General features: G+C 53.1%; 1 long non-coding RNA gene across 5 annotated transcripts in view; it reads left to right on the top strand.

The window, feature by feature from the left end:
- The window catches only part of LOC121666055, a 42075-nt gene that overhangs the window by 7750 nt on the left and 9340 nt on the right, over positions 1–24985 (top strand). For 3 of the 5 annotated variants that reach the window (XR_006016558.1, XR_006016561.1, XR_006016559.1), the window contains 3 exons: positions 1984–2138; positions 3252–3411; positions 23354–23535. This is a non-coding gene — a long non-coding RNA (uncharacterized LOC121666055). Of the gene's footprint in view, positions 1–1983; positions 2139–3251; positions 3412–4715; positions 4855–23353; positions 23536–24106 lie in introns of all 5 variants that reach the window. The other 2 variants (XR_006016560.1, XR_006016562.1) reach the window with 2 other exon arrangements.

The raw sequence follows: 24985 nt of genomic DNA, 5'->3' as shown, positions 1-24985 counted from the left end.
CATAATGTATCATTGAAGCTCTGTGAGTGCAGAAAAAGAATTAAGAGCAGGAGATATTCACTGAGGTGGGTGGAAGGTGTCACAGCCCTTCTGTACAGGCAGGGAAACTGAGGCACAGTCTTCTCAAAGAGGCCAGTAGCAGCATGTAGCAGTAAAATCTGGGTGCTTGATGACAGCGGCTCCTCCTGGCGTCATTGGATTTGGAGTAGATTTGCTGAGGTGAGCCAGTGCCCGGCGTGGAGACACTGGCTCCAAGCACAGAGGTGCCTTGTCAGGAATGGCTCCCCCCACCCAGGGGGAGGAGAGCTGCCAGAGGCCCTCACAGCAATTTCAGGGCTATTAGGGATGTGCTAATGAGCTTTCTGCATCATTTTCCAGCACTTCACTCCCCCAGCTCAACCCATGCATTAACACCTCCATCCCGAGAGGACAGCAAACACTCCACTGGAGCTGTAGCTCCATTTATCATGGCTCTGGGCATCAGCAGGGCTGGTGCAGGTGGAGGGGCGGAGGAGAGGACTTTTCTCCACTCTCCATCAACAGAGAGAGCAGGTGCTCAAGGCACCTCAAAGAAGCAATTGCTCCCAGATCTGGTCCCCCAGATCTGGGGCAAAACCTCACTGAATTAATGAGCTGGTGAAAATACTGCTGTGAGTAAAGGGAGAGGCAGAAAGTGCTGCTGCAGAATGCTCTCAGCCATCCATGGGCTCTGTGCTGGTGGAGGATCTTGTGTGGGATCTGTGCACCCAGGAAAGGCCACATCCATCTGCTGTTTGCCATGCATTCCTGGTGCTATTTTCCCTGGTGCAGGCAGTCCTTTGGGCTGCTTCTGCATGGCACATCTCTGGGATGGTGGGATCTTCCCCCGCTCTGTCTCTCTGGATCCTGGGGCCATCTGCTCCTGGCTGGGGTGGGTGTGCTGGGGGCTGCTCCAAATATGGCACAGCCAGGATTGCTGTTCCCTATGGGACAGAGCCAGCTTGCTCCCAGAGCTGGGGGAAGGGAACTTCCACATCTCCATGGAGGTCGGGACAGGGATGAATTCACGAGGTTATACATCACATGAAGGGTGGGAAGCAGGTTAGCTGTCCAGAAGCTTTTCCTGGTGTAGCTCTTCCCATTGCTCTGCTGGACGTGGGTGCCTGTGCAAAGAGCACTGAGAGCCCTTCTTGCTTCACGACTTCATTTTTCCCATTTGAATATTCAGAGGCATTTTTTCTGCTTGATTATTTAGAGGTGAGTGTCTCCTCCTGAGCACGGTACTTTTGCAACTGATTTATGGTGTGATGCTCTGGCACTGGGATTAAATGTTAACACAGGAGGGCTGATGCAGTCTGCTCTGACCTGGGCACCTCCTGGAGGTCTAGAGGCATTTGGGGAATAAAATCAGCTAATATGGCCCTTTGCCACCCTATAGATGTGCCTGTTGGTGTGCTTAGCTCTTCGCCAGCCCCCCTGTCCACAGGCACCCTTGAGAAGCATCCCTGGGGCTGAGCTCTTGCCCCTCATATGGAGGCCCCTCTGTTCCTGCATGATTGTTTGTGTGTCCAGCTCCTCAGGGGCTGAGTTCTGGGGCTGTGCCTTCCCCCTGGGTGATGTCCAGGCAGGGAATGCCCCACACAAGGTGGAGATCACCTCCCTGCTGCCAGGTGGGTGGCTGTTTTACCAGGAGAGGAGGTGGAAAGATGCCCAACTGGAACTTGTCACTTCTGACTGCAGACATCAATGATGTGTTGCTGGCAGAGCAAAAGGGGAACAATGCTATTTTTGGCTGGATCAGGCTGTTTTCTCTCTCCAAGTACCATAGGCTGACACGAGGTGCTGTTGAACACTCACTCTGGTTTATCTTTGCTTTGGTGAACAAGGGGGAAAAGTGCTTTTTTAATTATAAAGGAAGTATTTGTAGTCTTTCATGCTGGCAGAGCCTTGGCAACAAAGCTGGTACGCAAGATATATTTTCACTTGGTTTAATGTCTCTTTCAGGCTGCTGATGCCTCTCCTGCATCTCCCACCCAGCCACCCAAGGCTTGTCCTGCAGCCACGGAGGATCCAGGTCAGTGTTTAAGAGCAGGGACTTTGCTGCCACAGGGATCTCCGCACTCCAGCCTGGTCTGCAGCCTGGGAAAGAGCCAAAGCAGGTGGGTTTGGAAGAACAGGAGAGGTGGGAATTCCTTGCTCCCAGGAGGGCAGGTACACTGGAAGTAGCAGTGGGAGATGGAGGATCCCACTGATGCTGAGCCATCCGTGCCGCTTCCTAACATGGAGAGCTCAAACCTGAGACGGCAGGATTATTTATTGAGGTGTTTGTTTGAAGTTGAATGGACAGGAATCACATTTCAAAACTGTAAAGAAAGAGCTTTTTAGCCCTTTTCCTTCCCACAAAACAGCAGCAGCATCTCCGCGGGGATGTCAGGGCGAATCTGTTTCACTGACAACAAGATTGTTCTGTCTAGACGGGGAAGCGCTGCCGAACCGAGGGAGGCTGCGGAATAATTTAAAGCCAAAATACTTTACAGACAGTAAATTTAAAAATAAAAGCTGGCTTGACACATGATGCTTGATGTGTGCGGGTGGGATGGCGGCTGGCTCCGACACAGAGTGTGATGGCAGGGATTGGCAGGTGTCACTCGGGGTGACCTGGTGGCTACTGACCTGTCACCTTTCCTGAATAAGTTTCCACCACAATTGGTCCATGGAGGCGTCTGAGTGGCCTGTGGAGCTTAGTGCAGGGATTCTCTGCCATATCTTGAATTCTGTAGCTCTGAGGCAGCTGCCCAGCCCTCCCTGTCCCCTCAGTGCCACCTCCTGACTGGCACCAGGCAATGTTTGGGTGGGTGGGGTGCCACCTGGAGGGGCTAGCAGCCAGGGTTGTCTGAGGCTCAAGGGTGTGGTGGTGAGGTTGCAGCCCAGCCAGCATAAGGAATTTCCTTTCTTCTGGCAGAAAAAGAAAGATGAAATATTAAAAGCATGGCTCAAAGGCTGCTGTATATATATGATCTTTTTTTCCTTCTGCTCAACACTGCTTTGGTGTTGCTCAGAGAGACAGCAGCCAGTCAGAGCAGGAGGGATGCCCTGCCAGAGAGCAGGGAGTGGGGCTGAAGCAAGGGAGGAAGAGGAGGATTGTCTCAGGTTCTTGATTTCGGGGCTCATCGTGAATGCTGACACTTCAACTCCACCAGCCTTTTAAGACTTTAGTTTTCTGTTCAGCATCAGGAAACAAAACCTGGGGTTTTTTGTCTCTGTCTCTACAGGTGAGGGCAGCACCCCTCAGAAGCAGGAGGACACCTTCATGTGGGCCAGTGTCTTTGGATGAGGGAGGATGCAAGATGGGAGGAGCAGAGGGCCAAGGCATCTGTCAGCTCTCCCTGGAGAAGTCCTGCAGGCTCCCATCTTGCCATTTGTGCCATCCTGGTGAGTTCAAAAGTCTCTGACGACTTTCTGAAGTGGTGGTGGTGGTGTGAGGTTTATGTGAGATTTCTCCCAGGGTTGAGCTATTTCATTTGCTTCTGCTGATGACCTTGGGATCCAGCTGTCGGGCAGCAAGGCACGCTGACAGCATGTGCTGTGTCCTAAACTCAGGAAAATTTGAGGCTTACCAAGCAATCACCAGTGATTTAGCTGCTGGGTGGGCAACAGGAACCAGCATCCCAAAGGAGGCTTCACAGGGAGTGCAGGAGGGGAGAGCAGGGAGAGAGAGCTGAGGGCTCTTGTCTGCCAAGGGAGGAGTTGGAGGGATCCAATTCAGGGGGTTTAACACTGTTTCTTCCTCATCTGCTCCTGCTCTGTCAGCAGGTCTTGATCCTCAGGGAATGTGGGAAAAGGAAGATGCAGGGAGTGGACTTGGAGCAGGATTAACTTTACACCTCTGCAGGCACTGACAGCAAGGGCTCTTTATTTGCTGATCAAGGATGTGCCCAAACGAAGCAGGCTGGGGACACAGTCAATTGCTGGAGCTCACAAATTGGGATGAGCTGTGAAACAGAGTTTGACCTCGACTCCAGCTCCAGCTGCTGCCTGGTCTCAGCCCTCGGTCCTGTGTTTCTTCTGGCAGGGCAGGGTGGGGACAGGCAGCAGGAGGGGGACCTGATGTCCTTTTTCCCACAGCCTTGTGCATTCCCCTGCCTGCTGCTGACTGTGAAACACCCTGTAATTAATTACACCACTCTGCAGCCGCCGAAAATTTATTTAGAGTGTAATGTTTGCTGCTGCTGCCACTTACACAATGGCAAATGTGCCATGGCTGCTAATGGGTCACTGAAGGGGATCACACCACTGGAGCTGCTCTGGGGGCAGGGAGAGGAAACGCTGCTAGGAAGCTGAGACAGATCTGTTCTAGTAGAATGGGCTATGGTGCTTGCAGGAAATTGCTTGCTTCCCTGATAGCATCCACCACTTTAATAAATCAATTTTTCCACTAGTTTGTTTAGCTTAAGCTTTCTCCACCCTGCATCCTCAAAATTAGTCTAATAGGACTTTATTTATCTCTGAGAGGTTTAGAAGTTATTTTCCTTCAAGAATTCACTTTCCTTGGGGCCCTCAGAAAGAGAGGGGCTGAGGGGGTTGTCAGCTGAAGAAAAAAGCCTCAAGAAAAGCCTCCCTAAAAAGGCATGTAGAAATCAGCCCAACCTGAAGCAGCTGACGGCCCCACTGTTGAGTTTTAATGTTTCTGTGGGGCTGGTTTGTGTGAACTGAAGCAGGTTGTGTTTATTCTATAGAACCCTGTGGGTATCTTGCACTGGATCTCACGTCCCCAGTGCACTGAGAGCAATTCAGTTCAAGGAACCACCACCAACATGGTACCTTTATTGCCAGTCCTGCCTGATAAACCTGCTCCCTCCAGGACGGCTGAGCCCAGTGAGTAGCCCAGACCTGTGTGTATGTGTGTGTTCAGGAGAAAGCAAAGCTTGTGCTCGGGAGCTGTGTGCAGGGATCCCAACAGCAGGTGCTTCAAACAACCCCAAGGGCTGCTTTAAAAGCATGAAATTTGCAGAGCTCTGCACAGCCAGTCCCTGGGTTTTTCCAGCACATTGTGATCCAGGTGGTTGTCAGCTTGGAGGGGCAGAAATATGCTGTAATTCCATGAGCCTTCTGTCCTTCCCAACATGACACTGCAAATCCATTGCAAAACCCAGCATGGAATCAGTGACTTACGCTGGGTTTTGGCTTTATGAGCCTGGGGTTGCTCTACTGAGCTGTGTCCTGTGTGGGCAGGTGTCTGGTATTTGATGTCCTGGAGGGCAGAGCAGAGGTGCATGTTCTTGGCATGTGGAGCCCCTGTCACAGGATGAAGCTGGGCTGGGAGCCTTGGTTCAAAGATCCTTGTCCGTGGCAATTTCCCTGGATCTCAGATGGCTGTGGGAACCAGGAGCTCTTGTCTCACCCATGCCATCTTCCTGGCTGCCTTCTGGCTGTGGCAAACAGCCTTTCCACCCCTCCTGCTGAACTGCTGGTACCGCTTTTCCCCTCCATTTCAGCCCTCATGGGGACATCCCCGGGACTGGGAACCACTGGGGGTGCGGATCACAGCTGGCTCCTCGTGGAGTCACGACAGCTCCTGGGACACAAGCAGCTCCCCTGCTGCCTACACAAGCTGGTTTCTATCTGCCATGTCTGGTGGCACCCCCGAGCTGTCCAAAACCACCCGGGTGCTGTGGATGCAGCCTTGTCTGGGAAAGGAGCGCTCTTGGCTTGGAGCATCTGAGGAGAAACAAGTCAGATGCCAATGACTGCACCGGCTGCGTTGGCTCTTGCTGAGGGACGGAAACAGTTGGAGAAGGTCCCCCTTTGTCCCTCTCTCTAAAAAGAAGGGGCTTGTCAAGCCTGGCAGGAGCAGAGGAGCTCTCTGGGGAGCAGGGGTGTCCCTGAGCTGCTGGCCGGGGGATCTGCTGCCACCCTGGTGCTGCAAGAGAGGGGCTGTCCCTGCCCCAGCAGTGCCCTGGCAGCAGCAGGGTGGTGGAGGCGCACAGGGCAGGCACTGGGGAGTGCAGAGAGCTGCCTCCCAGCTCCCTTCTGAGGCCACAGGATGTGGGAGAGAAAGTGACTTTTACAGAAATAAAGGAGACTTCCTTTCGGGTCAAGTGCTCTGGAAAGGAATGATTTTGAGATTAAAGGCTTTTTGCTCTGGTAATACAGATTCACATTGCCTAGAGGGAAGTCTGCCTTATGCCAGGGTGTTTTTCCCTCTGGGGGCATTGCAATTGCAATTGAAGATTATTTTTCAACATACAAAAGAGAAGAAGAAAGCTGAGAGAAGGCTTTAAAACATATCAGGCATTCTTGTGGTCTGTTTTAATTTGTTAGCTTGTCTCTCTCGCTTGTAACATCCCTGTTGGGTGCAGGGATTGTTCCTGCTCTTCCCTTAGTGACTTGTTCCTTCCCTTTGGCATCTTCATCAATCCCAGGCTCTGTTTTTAATATCTGTCCTTCTGTCCTTCTGTCCTTCTTGCACCCAGGGCTGGTTCACAGAGCAGCAGGAGCTCCTGTGTGCTGCCCTGGGTGGGGATCACCTCATGAAGTGGGCTGGAAGAGATAAGAGAATCACAGGATGGTTGGGGTTGGAAGGGACCCTAAAGGCCATTTACTTCCAACCCCCTGCCACGGGCAGGAATGTTACCCACTGGATCAGGGTCTTGGTTAGCAGGGGCTGAGGAGAGACCAGCCCTCAGCCTCGAGAGCAGCCAGGTGAAGCCCCCTCTGAAAGGTCTGGCATGGACCCTTTCCCTGTCAGTTTATAATCTGAAGGGTCTCTTTTGAAAACATGTTATGTTTGGCTTTGGTAAGGCCACGGGAAGTATCAGTGTTTAATTTCTCTGCTTTCTGCTGGTTTTTCTCCCCCCTGCCCTGCAGGGATGAGGCACATGCAGGGCTCTGCCGCTGCTTAGTGTGAAGTGCTGTAAAACCCCGGCATTGATTTCTCAATCAAAGGTGTCTGCTCCTCGGTCTGTGCTTTAATGCCTGAAAATCCATTTTTCACTCCCCAACAGTTTGCTGTAAGGTTTTAAAATCAACTGTTGTGCTTCAGAGCTCGGGGAAGGGAATGGATTCAGTCAAGCTGGCTCACCAGTGAGTTTTGAACCAGACAGAAAACAGCCAGAGCCTGTGGGGGCTCTCCAGTCTCAGGTGAGACCTTTGCCTGTGCATCACTGTGGGTTTGTACAGGACAACATTGTTCTCCTTATTCAGCTTTCTCTTTTTTGGAAAGCTGTGCGTCTCCCTCCTGCCCCAACAATGACCCTGGTTCAGCAGGTCTGTGCTCCCCAGGCTTTGGGGATTGTAGGCTGAAGTTTCAGAGCGTCCTGAAAACAGATGTCAGAAAAACCTCCAGACTTTTATATAAAAGAAAAAAGAAAAAAAGGAACACCATGTTCCCACCTGCGCTTCCCATATTTTCTTGGCAATCACAGCGTTTGCTCCCTGTTTCCAGAGCATTGTGCTTTGCTGCTCTTCAGGGGCTGTACAGCTGACCCAAGCCTTGTTAAAGTGCAGCTGGTTTTGGGGAGGAACAGAGTGGCTCGGGGCAGCAAGGAATGCTGCTGCCCTGGACTGTGCTCCTGCAGGAATTACAGCTGGAGACTGAGCTGGGAAAGCTGCTGCAGCTCCTGCCTTGGCCTCTGCCCCCTCCATCAGCTCTCCTTGATTGCTGCCACTTTTTAACCCCATTTTTCCCCTTGCTAGAGGAGGGGAAATGCCATGGAAAAGCCTTTCCAAAGGTGGGAATGGGGTTGCTTTGCATCCCTGGGAGGTGCTGGTGGAAGCTGGAGTGGAGGGGAAGGCTGGTGAAATGCAGGTGACTCCTGGTGCTAATTGTATGCAGCAGATTTATCTGGAAGGAGCGGAAGGATGTGCATCAAGGATGTCTCAGTTATTCAAGTGAGAAATCAAATTAAACTTTGCATCAAGCAGTGGAGCTGCTCTGTGCTGGGAGTTGTGTTGGATCCACTAAGGTTTCTCCATGCCGGGCCCCCAGGAGGTAGTGGAGAGGAAAACTAGTGCTCAGTGTCAGGGGCTGTGTTTGCTGCTCACTTGGATGTGTTAATGATGAGGGCAGGAGAAAAGGGGATTGGTGCTTTAACCTTCAGGATATCTGTGTGGGGAGGAGGACAGTGGCTCCACAGCAATGCCAGTTCTGTGTGCCATGGGATGCGTGTCCATCAGCAGGCACTGAGGGATCCTCAGGGATCAGCCCCAGGGAGCTGGATGTCTAGAAAATGCTCTTGTCCCAGTTATCTGTCTCCTGATCTCCCAGTAACAGGCTGGGAGATGGGGCCCCTTGGGAACCCTGGGCTGTCTGGGAGGCAGCTGGGAGAAATTTGAAGGAAAGCAAAAATAATCAGCATCACACAGACGTGTGGCTCTGACTTGCTTCTCATCAGGCACAAGTCCACATGTGCTCCAGGCAAGGGAAAGATCTGGACAAGACCTTGCTCCCTGCACGGGGACAGATTGCTCGGAGGCTGGATGGAGCAGACTTGGCATGGGAGAGGGGGCAGCCTGGAGGAAGCTGCCAGCCTGGTGCCAGGGGAATTGTCTGCTGGGAATCTGTGCAGGATTTTGGCTGCAAAATGATTTCCTCACATGGCACCAGAGGCTCTGAGTGCTCCCAGGTAACCAAAGTTCATCTAGCTCTCACCATGGTGATGGTGGGACACACCAAAGAGCTGTCAGGAGGAGGAGAGGAACACTGAGCTTCCTCCAGTGCAAATGCTGAATGCCAAAGGTTCTCTGCCTCATGTACAAAGGCCCAGCTTGGCAGCTGCTCTCTGGTTTGGTCTCTCTTCATCCCTGGTGCTCTGCCTTGGAAGCACTCAAGCTCTAGCTTGGTATTTAAAAGCAATTTGCAGCACTGCTGCTCTGCTGCCAGGAGTAAAATTGGTCTGACCTCAGGATGTACGGACATATCCTGGTGCTGGAGCATGACAACCCCGTAACAGGCAGGGCTGAGTCTCCTTGGGTGTCCTGCCTACTGCTAGGGCTAGATTAGGGCTCTCCAGCCAAGTAAATACCTTCCCTTCTTCCTTTTCTGTCATCTTACAAGGATTTTCGGGAATTTAAGATGCTAAACCCCATTTAGGCAACACTTATTAATTCCAAGATGTAATTTATTTACAGTGTTGCTATTCACAGCGGCAAGAGCGGGTAATTGCTGCAGTTTGCTTTCCAGGCTGGGATCTGAGAGGCTTGAAAAGCCTGAATGTGGCAGCCAGGGCTGACTCTGGGTGGATCCTGCCTCCCAGGGATACCACGAGCTGATTTGCACCCAGATACCCCAGCTTTTGCTCAAGGCAGTCCTTGTCCTGGGGCATGGAAACAGGCCAGGGGCAGGAATGCCATCCTCTCTTTGTGGCTGTGTCAACCCAAAGGTCCTGTGGTGCCTTTGCTGTCTCAGTTGTTCCCTTTTGTTTGTCCTGGAAGGATCTGGATGTCCTCATCCTGCTCCAGAGCTCCTGCAAGTCTGGAAAAGACACCTCACTGTGGACCTCAGGGCAGAGCTGCAGAAAATCAACGAGGCCAAAGCAAATGAGGCCCTACATACTCGTCTTTCAGGCTGCCAGCACCAGGGATGGCATCTGTGCAGCATGCCATCAGGCTGTGTTTCTCCCATCTCTCCCTGGCACAGGCTGCTGCTCAGAGCTGCAGCAATGCTGAACTGAAGCTCTGCTGACATGTAGCCCTGTGGCCAATTCCTCTAGAGGTGGCTGAGCTGTTTACCTGGGACACCAGCTCCTCCAGGATGAGCTGGTCTGTGGGGCAGAGCCCTCCAGCCCCATGCTGGGGAAGTGTCCAAACAAGGAGACTGCAACACCTGCCACCCTCATCCAGTTTCATCTCCATTTTGTCTCCAGCTGGGGTCAGGTTGAGAGAAGGGAGCAGCCTCCCATGTTTTGGGGGTGGAGCAGCTCTCCCTTCTCCAGCTCATGGACCACTAGGCTGTGTCTTGCCATCTACACTAGCAACACCTTCACCTTTTTATGCTTCCCAGGGACCATTGGAAAATGGGGAAAAAGAACTGCTCCTCTTCCCCTCATATGGGACTCGGATCTGTGGGGGTGAATGTGTTTATATAGGACTGTGAGGTCCTGGTTTTGGTTTGGTTCCAGAGGCGCTGCCAAAACTCCAATGTTTCCTGCAGACTTTGACAAATTATTGCAAAATATTCTGGTTTTATCTTGTGGCAGCCTCCTGAGATGCTCCTCTTCCTCCTCAGCCCTGCTGAGCCTGCCAAGGACACAGTTGTACCCAGCCTCTGTCTCCAGTTGAGCCTGATCCATAGTTCCTGTTTGTGGGTACAGGAAGTGTTCCACACTCTCAGGAGTGGGTAGGGATGGCAGCCTGGATGGATTGGCCATCTGGAATGCTACTGGGCCATTTGTTACGGAGGATCTTGCAGGAAGAGCCTCTAGTGCTGCAGTGAACTGTGTTGTTGGGATAATTTCTGGGAGCTCCTGCAGGCAAGTTTTGGCTTCTGAAATGCCTGAAACCAGTGAGTTTGGATCACTGCCTGCCTGCTGTGATGATCCTCTTTAATATCCTTGTCCAAGTATCCATGGAGAAGCGTGACCTCCTTCTTCCTAGGCTGAGCGTGCCAGGATGCTGCCAGAGGGTTTCTGGTTTTGTTTCTTGATCCTGACCTCTTCCTTGTGCTCTTGGTGATGCCTTGTGATGTGGTGAGCAGGGGCTGCAGGGAGCATGTCTTCCCTCTCCATGACTGACAAGCAGAGCAGGAATCTGGCCCTGGAGCATCCCCTGCCCTTTGTAGGGCTTGAGTTCAGCAGTCCCCAAACTTAAAATGCAAATGAAATGGAAATCTGCGGGGCAAAGGGGCTGCTGACTCCTTCACTGTCGGGCTCTGCTGCCCCCAGAAGAGTGTTCTGGCTGTTACTTGTGTTCTCCTTCCCCAGCTAGCCTGGGCAAGGCACTGGCATGATAAAGGAAGGCAATTTCCTCGGCTCGTGCTGAGATCTTATTATGCATTTCCATTAAGCCACAGAAGAGGAAGGGGCAACTCAAGTTATCTGGAGCTGTGGCGCTGTGCAGTTGTGCAGCACCATGGCCCTGCCAGCCCTGGGGGAGGCTGGAGTGGGCTGAGGAAGGGTTACCCAGTCACAAGGAATCAGGTTAATGTCTTGGAGCCGGGATCTTGGCTCTCTGCCGGCTCTTGGGCGGTGCAGGCAGCTGAGAAGCAGAGGCTGTGGATGCAGATGAGTTGGTGGGGAGATTAGGTCAGACAGCAGGGTCTGCACGGGGGTAGAGAGCAGGGTGTTTTCCTCCTTCCTTTTCTGCCTGGTTTGTTTTTCTGTGTGCATGACCAGCGCAGGGCAGGGTCTCCTGCTGCTGCACTCACCCCAGATCCTGGCTGGATTCTGGGGCTGCTGCTAGAGCTGACCATTTCTAAACTTGTTCAGCTCTTTCTCTGCTGCTTGTGGTTCTCTGCAGCTCACCCCTGACGTCCTGCAGCAGATCCCCTGTAATGGTCAGTGGTGCCATGGGGGCACTGCAATGTTGAGACCTGTCAGAGGGTTAAAAAAGGGCTTAATGCAGAGGAAAGGAAATCCTGCTCTGCCAGAGACCTTATTGGAGAACCTTATCTAATTAACCTCAGAGGTGATTGGCTCACAGTGCTGTTGTGTGCCAGCAAAGAGCCTAGGAATTGTCTTCGTTGGGGTCTCTCCCCTTGGAAATCCTGACCAGACCTGCAGACAAGAAGGGCTGGAGCAGAGCAAGGCTGTGGGGGGTGTTTGACTCAAACTGCAGGGTTATTGTTGCACAGCTCCAGGTCCCTTTCTGAGTTGGCAAAGCCTCCTCAATATTCCCTCCCAAGTGCTTCTTCGATGGATCCAAGCGCCTCAGCTTCTCCAGACACCCCATCTCTGCCCTCTGTGGGGTTTGTGTGAGGAGCTCCAGGCAGGAGGAGCGGCGGGGCTCTGGATGGCTCCTCTTGCAGGTGATTCCCGTTGTGCCGGGGTCTGGCAGGTCTGTCCCAGCAGGCAGGGCTGTGGCTGGTAAGGGGAGGCTGCCAGAGCAAACACCTGCTGCGTGTGAGCATCTCCAGCCCGGCTCTGTTGCAGCGAGGAACAAAGTCCCTAGTGTGTTCCAGCCGATAAAGGAGAGATGTGGCTGCACACCCTGCACGTGGCTGTGCCCAAAGAGGGCACTGCCGGGCCACATTCCTCCCCAGTATTCTCCCTTTCCACGGAGTGCCTTCCCAGCCCCAGCTGCTGACTGGGAGCAGGGTTCTTCTCTGCAGAGCTCAATGGAAGCACCAAACCTCAAGGATTTCTTGAGGGAAAATCATCTTGGCTCGCGATAAGGCTTTTTTTTTTTTTTTCCTGAGGTGTAGCAATTACACAAAATAAGAAGCTGTCACTGCAATGCCTGTCCTGCTTTCTGACAACCTGCTCTTCTCAGGAGCTTAGGTGAAAAACCACATACATCAGATGTGCTTTTCCTCCTGTTACCATTTTTTCTTTGCTTGGCTGCCTTGACTCACTTGCAGGGAAGGCTTCATCCCATTGCTGAGGGTCCCCTGAGTCCCCAGCAGCTGTCAGTCCCCTTGTGTGTTCTCAGCAGCTCCCCCTTTGCACACACCCTCGGGTGGCTTCTGTAGGGAAATGCTTCTGATTAAATCTTGCTTGTCCAGGGAGAAAACCGGGAAGAAATAGGTTGGGAAGCCTGTTCTGACAGAGAGCTATCAGAGATGGGAATGGCATTCCGAGGCTGCTGCTCTGCTCTGTAGGAGGAAAGGCTTCAAACAGCAATTAGCCTGCACTGCCATTTCCAGGGAAACGGATCTCAGTGCGCCGGACAATGGGTTGCAGGAGGCAGGCAGGTTAAAAGCTCTAATTCTGGGACGATATATTTAGGTGGGCTTTTTTCCTTTCAAAGAAAGGTAGGTTAAAAAGGCTCTGACTCCTTTAAATAGACTCTCCTTCCATAACCAGCTTGGAGCTGCATCAGGAGCACTGGCTGTTCCCTGCCACCCTGGTGCTGGTGACAAATGCCCAGCTGGGGTATCTTGGGAACCTGCCCTAGTGTCAGAGCAGAGGGGCTGAAGGAAAAGGGTCTGGGTTCCCTCGGTAGCTGTCACAGGGAGAAGTTCTCTCCTGCCGTTTGCCAGTTGTGGTTTTTATTCTATTAGCTGCAAAAGAGCAGTGTAAATGGTAATTTAGTCTGGGTTACTGCAGCACAGTGCAAAACTTAGCACCAAGCCAGAACCTTGTTCTCCTGCCATCATCCCTGGATCCCTAAATGTCCCTGATCCCCTCTGGTGGCATGTGCTGGAGCATGGGGGCAGCTGTGGGCCTGCAGAGGGGAGCTGATGGCAATAGGCCAAGTCTCTATCACCCAAAGGGGCTTTCTTGCCTCCACCACAGTGGAATGCAGAGATGCCTGAGTGAGGAACTGGGGAGTCCAAAAGGATCAGGGCTGCTCTGTAATGCTGAGGAGCACAAGGAATTCTCTCCAGCTGTAGGGCTGCTTCTCAAGGTAGGTTGGCCTTGTTGTCTAGGAGATGTCCTGGTGGTGTTTGGGCTGGCACCCTCAGAGCCACATGCTGCTAACACACTTTGCTGGTTGGTTGGTTGGATGTGTTGTGCTTTCCCAGAAACGTGTTTTCTGCCATGTGGGATATATTCCTGCCCCACTGAGCTGGGCAGGCTGTGATCCTAGGCAAGGAGCTCCCAGGGTGGTGTTTACTGAGGATGAGGGGAGCTGACAGAAGCTTTTTCCCATCCTTTGCTTTGGCATACTGGGGCCTGCTCATTTCCCCAAATATTGCTCCTCTTGGTCAACTTGTGGTGTCCCTGCTTATGGCAGGGGGGTTGGAGGTAGATGATCTTTCAGGTCCCTTCCCACCCAATCCATTCTGTGTTTCTGTGAGCTCCTGGTAGCTGTTTCTGTCTCCTGTTCCTGAAGTGCTCCTTCCTCTGACCTCCTTCCACTGATGCTCATGTCCATTCCCTGCTGCCGTGCATGGCCTGTTCTGCTCCCTCAAGTGTCTCCAGCTCAGCCACCCTCTCCCAGCGTTCTCCTGGCCAGCACAGCTCGTTCCCAAGTAGTGCTGGGAAGCTTCCCCTGGGAGCAGAGCCCACCCTGTCACGCTCTGCCCACATGCCCGGCTGTGGGGGCTCCGTGTTTGCCCCCCTTCCCTGGAGCAGTGGGAAGGGCACATGCTGTGCAGGGGAGGATGAGGTGGGAGGTAGCACCAAGGCCCCTGTGACTCAGGCGATTACCACGAGCTGGCAGCTGTGCACAGGCTTTTTGGAGTGGTCATGGTGAGGAGCTGCATCCTTTCTGCCTTCCCAGGAGGGCTCGGAGCAGGCTCCTGCACACCTGCCTTCCCTTTCGAAGGGTGGGGAGAATTTATTGCAGTTATTCACATGGCTTTTGTAGTGTTTAGTCTGCCAAGAAGACTGCTGTCACTGCTTGGCTGTTGTTTGCTCCTGTCTGTGCCCCACAAGCATCAGTGAGGCTCCTGCTGCCCTCCAAAACCCCTTTGCCAAACTGCTGCAGGGACAAAGTGAGCTTTGCCCTGGCAGAAAGGAGCCTCTGGCACTGGGTCCTGTCCCTGTGGCTCCTCTTGGCTGTGTCCAGCACGAGTGGTGTTTGTTGGCAGGGATTCCTCCCTGCACTGCTGTCTGCCTTGTGCTTGTTCCTAAGAGGAACAAGCAGCACATGACGGTATCAGAGACAAATTCGGCTCCCAGATGTCCGGGCAGAAGTGAAGGATCTGGAAATCTGAGCTTCACCTGGCTGCAACTCATTCTAGGCTTTGCTGGAGCAAAACCTGGCTCTGTGCAGCTGCTTATCAGCTGCTGTGGTGCCCGATTCTCTCTGCCATGGAACAGAGAGGTGGGAACAAACTTTGGCAAATCAACTATGCTCTTCCTGGGGAAGCAGCACGGGGTGGGAAAATACTGGGGCACGGTTCACCAGCTGCAGCCATGGGGCTGGCAGTGGGAGATGGGACTGACTGAGCCAGGCTGCAGGGCTGGGAGGTGGTGCCGTGGCCATCCAGGAGCTGTCCCTGTCCCCTGTGTCCCTGAATGAGTGGGGGGCTGGCGGGTTTAAACCCCAGCTCTACGCTGTGGGCAGCAGGTCTGGTGCTGCCGTGTGCTTGAACAGTTGCCAGGTCCGAGCTGCTACAGGCTTATCCGTCACCAGTGACGCTGGCCAGGGGACAGCGTGACTTGGGGTCCTTTGGAGAAGGGGCAGCCTCCCCTTGCTCCCTGCGCACCCTGCCCCACAGCAGTGCCCACCCTGCTCGCTTGATTTGTCCGCGTTCATCGAGGATGAAGTCATAGATATTTCTGGGCAGCAATAGGATCTCGCTAGCCAGCTCTCCTTTAATAAGATCCCAGGCACTGGAGGTGCCCCATTCCCTTATCTCCCCTCTGCAGATGTGCATTGCCCCCCTCTGCCTCCAGACTGGGAGGAAGCAGCCGAATCGCTGCCACAACCCCTTCTCTACCTGTAAATAAAAGGGGAGGTTGGATGCTGAAGAAAGGCATGAACACAGCACTGCTCAAGTTTCTGTGGCTCCCAGGGCTTCCTGGAAGCTGTCTGATGAAAAGGGAATGTCCCTAGCCAGGGAAGTGAGTGCCAGAGCATGTCTCCTGGCCAGAGGGGCCACCACGAGCCAAAAATGTGAAAAATTATGTAGAAAGAGGGAATGGATAGCATTTCATCCAGTACAGAGCCTGGAAAATGTAGAAATTGTGAAGGGAAGGAAACAATGGGATGAGAAACTTCAGTGGAATTACTAGCAGTGAGGAGGAGGAATTGATTTTTAGCATATGAAAAAGAAAAGGGGGAAAGAAAAAAGCTCTCAGCAATGCTATTGGACTTGGAAAAGCTGAGTGTGTGGTGTTCTCTGTGGAGAAGGGATGATGCCTTCAGCTCATTTGACAGTGACCCTGTGGGAATCTGTTCCGATTCCTGCCATGGCCCAAAGCAGCAGCAGTTGGGAGCGTGGGGGGCTCGGGGCAGGCAGGTCCCCCAGATCCTGCCTGGGGCTGGAGAGGAGTTGAGGAGCAGCTTTCTGGATGAGCCATGGGCTGCTCTCCAGGCTGGGCTCCTGGGAAGCGCTTGATGAAGGTTTAGTGTGAGGTTGTGTAAAGATTGACCTGATAGGAGCAGGTCTGATTGAGGCTGGGAGCCAACTCAGCTCCCAGCCGGGTCAAGCTGTGGTGCTGATATGATCACTGCTCAGAAATTGAGAGTTTTCTTTGATCAGAAAGTCTTGAACATGACACCCTGCTGTGGAAATTGGTCTGGGTCGAAGCTCTGCGCTTCCCCAGGGGGCATCCCCACTGCCCAGGCCAGGCTGGAACAACACCTGCAGGACTTGCAAAGCCATTTGGGGTCTGTCCACTGGGGTCAGGCAGTGCTACCTCCTGTGAACCAGAGGAGCCCTTTGTCCCCAGATCCCTCGGTTCGATGCAGCGGAGCCCACACCTAATTGCTGTTAGAATTCCCTGTCGCTATGGCGACTCCCCAAGTGTGATGCCCTCGGTGCTGTGTCTCCACTCCCAGGTCTTGCATCCCCACCAGAGAGCTGTGTGTGCACCTCAGGACATCCACATGCTTCATCCCAGCTTTCAGAGGTGCTTCATAGTCCCCTTGGAGCATGAGCAGAATCTCTCCTGAGCTGCTGAAGGGTTTGCTTGAAAGGTCTGATAAGAAGGTTAAGGAGAAGTCAGCAGTGCTCACCCCAGCAGTGCCGAGAGCTCGACAGCTAAACTTAGCCCCTGAGTCACTCATGAGTCAGCAATTCGGGGGCAGGGAATCTTAATTTCTCTTTTCTTCCTTTTTTTTTGTCTTTTTCTTTGTAACAATGACACACCCAAGGTAGGCTCTGGATTGGATTGATTTTGGTGCTAATCCAGCATGTTACTGCCTGCAGTCCCTTCCCCTGGAGCATCCTGGAGCCACTCCAGAAGAGTGAGCTCTGTCCTCTGATGCCTGCCATGGCCAGTGCCTGTCTGCAGCTGAGCAGCCTCCTTGCCCATCATTAGTGGCCCAAGATGTGGAAAGCTGTGCCTGGTCAGTGAGGTCTGGTGCTGGGAGAGCACTGGTGGAGGCTGTGGGCAGTTAGAGCATCCCTGGAGCTGCTTGGAAACACAGTGAGTGAAGATCCATCCAGATGCTCTCATCCCAGCATGGTGCATGAGTGCTGCAGCCCTGCCAACAGCAGCAGAAGTGCTCTGAAAAACCCATGTGAGGGTTAAAATAAGGAACACCAGGAGATGCAGATGTGCTGGGGCTCCAGAGCTGCTCTGTGCGGTGCTCAAGCCTCCTCCACACCAGCCTGTCCCTGTGCCATGTGTGCCACCAGCCAGCCCTCCCCAGAGGAGCTCCCTGGGGGCTGTGATGGAGCAGAGCTCTGTGCTGAACACCCCTTCCCAGGATGGAGCAGGCTGGCCAGGCAGCTTCCCACAGAAAGTAAATCCTGGGTGCAGAGTCCCCACTGTCAGCCAGCTGTATCCATTTGTATGAGATCCCACTGAGTGTGTTTTGCATAATTTGTTTCCCAAAATGAAGTGTTTTACAAGTGCAGCGTTTAATCACCTTGCAGAAAGGGGATGAAAAACCATCCCCCTGCCTGGGGCTGGGAAATAACTGGAAAGGAATCTGGAGAAGGGACCATGTGCTCACCCCACCGTGTTAGCTGGGCTGGAGAGCCCAGAGGAGCGGGTGTGTGCCGGCAGAGAGCCTGGGGCTGGACTGGAGAGCTGAAAACACCAGACATGGAGATATCTGTAAGGAGGCAAGCCCCAGCATCCTGCCTTGGAGCTGAATCTGCTCCCCAGCCCACCGTGCCTGCCCTCCCAGGGCCTGACTGGAGGAGGTGATGTGGAGACTGTGCATCCCGAGCCTCTGTAAGCCAGCTCCATTACAGCTCCTGAAACACAGCTCTTCCCTGGGGCCCTGGCACTCCCCCACTTCTGTTCTTAGTAGAGACACCCCAAAACTTGGCAACTCAAGTATCTTCTCAGCTGAGTGTGTGCATTTCTGGCAACAAGGTGAATCCATGCAAGGCTGACAACACCCGAATCAGAAAACTACTCCTGGGTTCTGCACAGAACTTGGCCCTTCCTTGAGGCAGAGGTACCTCTGTTTTTTGCTGGCTAGCTGCCTTCTTTTTGGCACCTGGGGATAAATCAGTGGCTTTCTGGACCATGAAGGGCACAGTGAGCAATGGGTGCTCCTCACCCTGCTCTGGGGGTGACGGCAGGTGTTGGGCTGGGGGGCTGCCGCTCTCACTGTCATTTTTATTTTTATTCACAGCAGGTGAAGGATGAAAAATCAAAGTAATGGCCAAGGATCCAGCATCCACTTGACTTCTCTTGCGCATGGCAGAGTGATAAATCCAGTTAAGGCATTGCAGTGGGGTGAGACCACAAGGTTACCCAGCCCACACGCTCCAGGAGCTGAGGATGCTGCTGGACCAGCAGCCTCAAGGAGTGCTCCCCCTCCCTCTCCCTGCCTCGCCTTTGCTCTGCTGCCGGTGGGGGACAGTGTTCCCGGCCGGGAGCCGGCTCAGCCGGGCTGGCAGAGCAGCAGGAGCCTCCCCGTGACTAAGGAGCTGTTTGCTGCCGGCTGCCTGCACCGCGGTGGTACTCTGAGACCCGTGCTGATAAACCGAGTGGTTTCTCCTGCTGCAGGCCTGCCACCCGCTCCCTCTTATCCAAAGGATCTCTGCTCTGAGCGCTGCTTCTGCCTCCTCCATAGCAAACAAACTGCTGAGGTCTGATCCTGCTGCTGGGAGATGTGAGGTCGGGGTGGCTCTGAGTGTGGGTGGTCCCTGCTCTGAGCTGGGAGCAGGGCAATGGGCTCCAGGAGGCTTCCCTATGGCAAAGGGTGGAGCTGTCATCTTCCTGGAGAGGGTCTGAGCTTTGCACCTTGGCTCTGGCAAGTGCTGGAGGAGGCTGCCCCGAACTGAGCCACGTGCCCCTCGTTTGGCTGTGAAAAGATAACCAGCAGCTTGGAAGGATGGGTTTTGTTGGTGATGCCTGTTCGCTAAAGGCTGCTGGATAGGGAAGGGAACAAGGCCTTGGGAGCACAACCTCCTGTCCCTCAGCCGCGTGTGGAGTGATGACATCCAGTTAGGAATATCTGCAGGGCTGGGCTGGAGCACCGTGAACGACAGGGTGCAGTGCTGACGGGATGGGTGCCTGCTTCTCCCCTGTTATTTATTGTGCCATAAAATCCAAGGCAAGGCACATCAGTGCTTGCTGTGAAGGGTTTCACACGTGTCAGCTCTGTGTGTGTGACAGAGCAGATGCTCCTCTGAGCCAAGGGGCGCCGTGAGCAGGGGCTGGTGATTGATGGGGCAGCCTTCAGCTGCCTGCACCTTAGCTTGACTGTGACATGGACCTGCTTCCCCATGAGCTGGGACAGCAGGGTCCCTTCAGGAGTAGTGTCCCACCTGTGAGGGCACCTTCTGCGAGGGTGCTTTGTGGCTGATGCCACCCCAGGAAGGCAGGGACGACTGGGGGGCTTCCCCAAGGAGCTGAGGCTCCCGCTGGCTGATTTCCCAGGAAAAAAGACATGTGCCATGGCACTCTTTGTGTGCGTGTTCATGTGACAGCCCCTGAACCCCTCAGATGGTCCCAGCCGCATGTGATAGCAGAGCTGTCACCGGTGCTGACAGGAGATGTTTCTACATGGAAATGTTCCTGTGGAACATACAGCCAGCTGGGAGAGGGTAGTGGTGAGCACCTCTGCAGCGGGGCAAGCCAGCACACAAACCCCCAGGACGTGCAGAGATGAGTCTGATGTGTGTGGCCCACTCATGGGTGAAAGCCTGAGCAGGCACTGACAACCTGGACATCAAACCTGGGTCAGCCAGGAGACATAAATCCTGGTATTTGGGATTAGTGCAGGTAATTTGTTTTCAAGACAGACAAATCCCTTTCCTGGAGGTGCCTGTTTGTCACGGGAGATGTTCCTTGTCTCCAGAAGAGTTACTCCAGTTGAATAGATCCTGCTCTTTCAAGGGAAATGACTCTGGAGTTGCTAATCACTGGGCTGGAGGATTTTTTTTCTCTAGCATTGGTGATTCTTCCTCCCTTTTGTGTTTCTGCAACACCCCAGGCTTGGGAAGAACCATCTGCTGATTTGATTAATGGCCCTTTTCTGAAAAAGCAACAGAGACAAATGTCCTCCTGAACATGACACAGAGAAATGGAGAAACAGGCTGGCTAATTTTCAGCCATTATTTTGGAACCCAAACTCCTTCCCAGTATCAATTTAGCTATTATTCCAAAAACTAATTAATCTTCACTCAGGCAGCTCCAAGAGACCTCAGTTTTGATAATTAACAGCCCATAGATTATGAAAACTCCTGTTTTTGGATCCCACTGCAGTGCTTGCCTTCGACAACACTCCCGCTATCGTCCCGCTTACCAACTCCTTCCATCAACCCATCTTTTTCTTGACAATCAAGAGTAAATAATTAGCTATGATGGATTTTGCTTGCTTTCTTGCAGCTCCATTCCTTTTATTTTTTTTTTTTTTTAGTTCCTTAAATGTTCTTCAAACAGGCAGTTTTTGAGGTGGTTTTGCAGCTAATTACAGCCAAGCAGAGCAAATTGTTGCTGCTGTCTGGAAGAGCTGGAGAAAGGTTGGATTTGGCTTATGGAGAAGCTGGGAGATAAGGTATGAGAAAGGAGATCCTAGAAAGTTAGGGATGGGATTTTTTTTCCCTTTTTCAGTCTTGCATGATGAACTTAAAACATGTATTCCTGGGCTGGGCCTGAGCTGACCTCCCATCCTGGCGTCTTGCTTGCTTGCATAGCGCTGATCCTCTTAGACACCCAGTCCCTGTGAGATTTATCTCACCTTTCCAGGGTAAGAGTGATCTATTTCCCAGGCATTCCCCTGGAATTGTGCCACAGGGAGAGAGCTTTGGGTATGGGAAGGACAGAGAAGTGCTGGTGCAGCGAGGCAGTGGGGGGGGGGGGAGGGGGGGGAATGCTTCTCCCTCACCCTCCTCCCCGTGCCGCCCGGGGTTTATCTCTCCAGATAGCGGGCTTATCAAGGCCCTGCCTCTGGAAGATCGCTAACGATTTCATTTCCGGCGTGCTGTGAATTAGGAGACAGCCTGCACAGCAATGCCGAGCGGGAACAGGCTTGGCCGCTAATTGCTGTCCCCACGCCCTTCCGCTGCCGCCGCTGCCGGCCGGGCCCCTAATTGCTCCCTGTCCTGATTGCATTTCGCTGGTGCTGGTGGTTCATCCACAGCTCTTGCCTCGCTCTCAGCGGCGGCTGCTGCTCCCTCTGCCCCTGCCACATCCCCGTCAAGTTTATTAATGAAAACCTTATCTGTCTGCGCAGATAATGCCGGGAATAATTAGTACTCAGTGAGGTCTGTCGGGCTCCTCAGCTCTCCCAGCCCCCTGCCCTCATCTCCTTCCTATTTGCAGTTTCCCAGGTGCTTGGTTAGTGCTGGGGATGGTTGGGGTTTTTTTTCTTGGGGGGGTGGGGTGGTTAGATCTTCCTCACTCTGCAGTTTTCAGTCTTCCTGGCTGCATCCACAATCCTTGCTTCAAATTTGTAACAGTGGGATTGGTGTCGGTGTTCTCCACCCAATGCACCCAGGGCCTTAAGCAAAAGCAGTCCCATGGTGGATTGGAATTAGGCGATCCTTAAGATTCTTTCCAACCCATTCTGTGATTCTGTGAAAATCATCTGAGTTTTCATTGCTCAGGGCACATCTGGTGCATGTGGGGAGCTGCAGCCAGGTTCAGTCTCAAGAGACCTGGCTGGGTTACAGGTCTCCCTCGGTCCCATCCCTACTGGGAAGCAAGGGACAGCCCCACCTCCGCATCAGGGACCTGTCCCAGCTCTGCTTGAGCTCCTTTTTTTTTTTTTTTTTTTATTATTATTGTGTTTATATTCGTTGTCTCTTGGCTCAAATCTTTCAGCCTGATAAAGGATGACAGCGCTTCTCGAGTGCCTGGGATGGCATAAATAATTCCGGTGCTAAGAGTGAGATTTACAGCGATATAAATGTCATGAGTGAGCCCACTTTGTATTAATGGCCTTATTAGTTATGTTGCTGTAAAATACTGATACTCCAGTTGTTAAGCAGCCATGGCTTTGCTCTGCAGCATTAATTCAATAAATTGGGCCTTTTTGATATAAATCTTAAGAGTCTGCTGAGCCCCACTAGAAAATCCTTCGTGATGTGTCAGAGATCTTCAAATGGCTTTGGCTGAGGTAGACCTGGGAATAAAAAAGCTGCTTGGTGTGCAAGTGTGGGGTGAAGACACTGAATTCCCTGCCTGGGTCACAGCTCAGCATCTCCTGTGGGATGAGGATATGGCACAGGGTGTCACACAAGCACCCTGGCCTCAGGGGCAGCCTGGCCCCTGGAGGTCTGGGGGTTTTCAGCCATCTGGGATGCTCTGGAAGCTGCATCTCCAGCTGCGTCCCAGAGGTCAGGGCTGGATGTCTGCTGTGAGCCAAAGGGTGACTTGGCTTCAACCCCAAGCTCTGGTTCACCCAGGCATTGAGAGCGGGTCCCTGGAGTAGAAGGGAAGGGAGAGAAGGCTGGGGCTGGGAGGGTTGACACCGGAGGAAGGAGACGCCCCTAGCGCTGCTCTCATCCCTCTTTGTGCCCGCCCCCGCCGTGTCCCTGTCACCGCCTCTGCTCTGCTCGCTGCTGTCACCTCCTCCGGCGTTAATCCGGAGGTGAGCTGACAGCCGGGATAGCTCTCCTTGTCTGACCCCAGCCCCGAGGTGTCCCTCCTCCCCTGCTCCCGCCGGGCTGCCTGCCTCCTCCTGGCCCTGCGAGAGGTGCCAGTGCTGTCCCCATCCTGTCTGTCCCTCCTCTGGAGCCGCTGCTCCTGCCAAGGCTCTATTGCAACTCCGCAAACTTTCCACCAGCGAGATGTGCAGGGAGGAGGGGGCAGGGGGAAAGCACCACGATAATTGAAAATAAATGATGCATTGTATGAAATAAATGTTCTGGTGCAGCCAGCTTGCTGCAGAGGGAGGTTTTTTAAATTTATTTATTTATGTGTGTATGTATGTATTTATTTATTTATTTATTCTTCCTAGAATTCAGAGGTGCCTGGGAAAAGGGAGCTTGGTAGAAAAGGAATGGCACTCCGAGGCTGGTGGGGGTATGGGCTTCCACTTGTGGTTTGGGCTGTACCCTGCAGGCCTCTGGAGTGGGATGTGAGCATCACGTGGGAATCGAGAGCAGGAACGGCATCATTCTGGGCCGTGGCAGAGGTCCCTGGGCTCAGTGCCCAGATCAGGATGAGGGAGTAGCAGTCCTTTCTCCTCTTGCTACTGCTTGCATGTGAGGATGTCCCAGGTCTGACTGTTTAATGTCCATCCTCAGGCCATGCCCATGCCTCCACTGAGCTTCCTGCCCCAGGACCTGCCTGACCCTGCAGCTCTGACCCACCATTATCTGTCCTCCAACCCACTGGTGGGAATTTGGGTTGCCCCACAATGACCAGAGCTCTGCTGCTGCCCTGCCTGAGGTTAACACACGTGAAGCAAACAGACCCTCTGCCCCAGGTGAGTTTGCTTTAAAATGTTCCTCTGGTGAGGATTGACTCTTGACACAGCTGTTTATTATGGGAAGAGGCTGCATTTTCCTGGGAGATGTTGGATTTAACCAGGAACATGAAACTTTCTCCTGCCTTGGATCCCACTCATCACTAACTGACCACGTTGTGGTTCTTATGCCTTGATAAGACTTATCCTGGATTATTATTTAGCTGCTAATTAATCTTGAGAGTGATGTAAAGGCTTTGAACTGCTGTTTGAAGATTTGAGGGGATGGTTTTTGCTCTTGTCAAAGAAGGAGGGATTTGGAGGTGAGATCCTAGCTCTGAATGACATTGTTGCTCTACCCTGACAGGTCGGAATGGCTCCTGACTCCCTCTCCTGCCAGCACCTGCAGGGGCCCTGCAAGACAAATCCCTTTGGGAATCAGGAGCACAATGGTGCTTGGGGAGGGATGCCAGCCAGGGTGACACTGCCTGGGGATGGGACACTCTGTGTGCCAAGTCAGACACCAACAGGAGCCTCTGGGTGGGTCTGTGAGGTTTGGAGTTACCAGCCCAGCCCTTTCCTTCTCCCGCAGGCTTTTTCCCTAATATCTCCTGGTGCTGAAGGACAGCTCAGACGTCTCATTAATCACTGATGATGATGGAGCTGTGGTGCCGAGGTCCCGGTGGCTGCTGCTTCCCCAGCCAGGGATATTTTGCAGATGCTGCTCCCTAAAAGCTCCAGCTGAAAACTGGGAAAACACTGTGTCCCCCTCGGGACTCGTAGCTTGTGGGAGATGCTCCTTCTATGTGCCAGCCTCTCATTCCTGCCCATGGCACACAGAGTTGTGCCCTTGCAAACCTGCATCTTTTTAAAATATATTTTTCCTTTCTCCATGATTGTCAGGATCAAGGGCAGCTCCGTGGTCGGTTGATCTGCTGCTACACTGATTTGGCAAAGGCTGGGGGTGAAAACCCCACAGCCTCCAGACGAGGCCATACAGCTTTTATGATGGAGTTTTCCCAAACTCTGTCCATCACAAAGCAAACAAACACCCCCAGCCCCGCTTAGAGCTGGAGGCAGCTGGTTCGGGGGGAGCATTGATCGCTGGCTGCTGGGTGAGACCCAGCCAGAACCCCACCGGTGTCAGGAGGCATCTCCAGCCCTCCCAGCTTGCAACCACTGGGCTGGGAAGGAAGCTCAGCCTGTGTAGGAAGCGATCATTTGGCATTTGCTGTCAGCCTTCTGACACCCATCCCTGCCGGTGAGGACCCCAGCAGAAAGCCTGGTGGATCTCAGCTTGTTTTGGTCTTAATCTGACCTGGTTTTGTGATAATGTCATCATCCATCACTGCCTGGGGGCATAGGGAGGGGAGGTTAAACTCCTCCTTCACACTCCACCGCTCCCCTGCCACTGCTTTATCTCTACAGAAGCTGCATTCAAGTGCAATTCACTTTGTTATTAATTTCTTTT

Source organism: Corvus kubaryi, unplaced genomic scaffold, assembly GCF_017639235.1.
Source record: "Corvus kubaryi isolate FWS band 111438036 unplaced genomic scaffold, C.kubaryi_AGA036_p1.0 37337, whole genome shotgun sequence".
Taxonomy (NCBI): domain Eukaryota; kingdom Metazoa; phylum Chordata; class Aves; order Passeriformes; family Corvidae; genus Corvus; species Corvus kubaryi.
Note: the sequence above shows the minus strand (reverse complement) of the source record. Positions and strands in the feature narration are given on the sequence as shown.